The sequence below is a fragment of the Etheostoma spectabile genome, unplaced genomic scaffold (genome assembly GCF_008692095.1).
Source record: "Etheostoma spectabile isolate EspeVRDwgs_2016 unplaced genomic scaffold, UIUC_Espe_1.0 scaffold512, whole genome shotgun sequence".
Lineage (NCBI taxonomy): Eukaryota > Metazoa > Chordata > Actinopteri > Perciformes > Percidae > Etheostoma > Etheostoma spectabile.
Genome location: NW_022605624.1, coordinates 217005 through 218252, shown reverse-complemented (window position 1 = coordinate 218252; position 1248 = coordinate 217005). Strand labels below are relative to the sequence as shown.

Here is a 1248-nt window from a genome sequence, read left to right as displayed (position 1 = left end):
ATCTGTCCAATCTAAGTTTTATGTTGCACGACTAAAAATACTTTTAAATGTAGGCTACACATGTTCAACCAAAACAAGTTCCTTCCAAGCCTGTTTTGCCACAGCACCGTGGCTTATCCCAGTACTTAGCACCACCCAAGACGATTGTGATTGGCTTAAAGAAATGCCAATATCCAGAGCACATTTTCCTCCCATCCCTGAATGCTATGTGAAGTAGCCAGAATTTCCTCCAGCGCGCTTTGGAGGGGGTCTGGCAAAGTTCTATTATAAATTAAAAAGCTGTGAAACATGAAGCTGTAAAACATAAATCTGTACACTGTTTTCTTTTAGTGTATGAACAATGGCATTTACAGTGGAATTGGCTGCAATCCAAGGGCAACCACTGGCTTAAAGGGCACCAAATTAGTTAGGGCCTGCACTGGAGGAAGAACATGGTTTTGAACAAAAGATCAATAAGAAATTAATCAAATGTGTTGGTCAACAGTTAACTGAGAAGATGGAATGTCCTTACGCAGGGTGGTTGCTGATATTTCTGCTTTTCACTTGCATAGTTCATCCATGTAGATGCTGTTAAGTAAGACTGTAGGGAACAGCTCTGAATGGGACGTCAAACAGTGAGAAACAGATGGGACTAGCTTTGGGTGCCTTGTGATATTATCTCATGACTGCACATGTTGATGACTGCAGACCATTCGTAGAATCTAACCTCATATGCAGACAATTCTTGTTTTGTATAAGGCTGAAATGCTAACTACAAAGACTGCTGCGATCAAACGTTTCACTCCAAAACACAGAGAGGAAATACGGGAAGGAGGGAAACTGTTTTAAAAAGTTCAAAATTATTCTAATATTCGGAAAAAAATGCAGGCAGAACGGATTGTGTACCAACCGTGTCTAGTTTTACTTCCTAGTTTTCCCGCTCTTGGGATTACCTGATGTTTTCCACCTGTTGCCCAGCGCTTGTGTTACCTGCCTCTTGTTACCTCGTTACCCAGTGTATTTAGTCTTTGTGTTCCCCTTGTCCTTTGCCAGATTATTATAGTGTTTGTTCGCGCTTGTCGTGTCTCCCCGTGTCAGTTCGTGTCTGGTTCCTTTCTCCCTGGATTTCCTTTGGCCTCTATTTCTGGTTTGTTCTGCTTTTGTTTTTGGATTGCCTGTTCTTGTTTTTTACACTCTGGTTTTACTTTTTGCCTGCCCCTCTCAGGACTTCCTTTGTTTTGTTTGTACTTTGCTTTTTATTTAAATAAA

General features: G+C 41.0%; 1 protein-coding gene across 3 annotated transcripts in view; it reads right to left on the bottom strand.

The window, feature by feature from the left end:
• Window positions 1-1248, bottom strand: part of dmpk (DM1 protein kinase) — a 44417-nt gene that overhangs the window by 41594 nt on the left and 1575 nt on the right. The window lies entirely within an intron of this gene.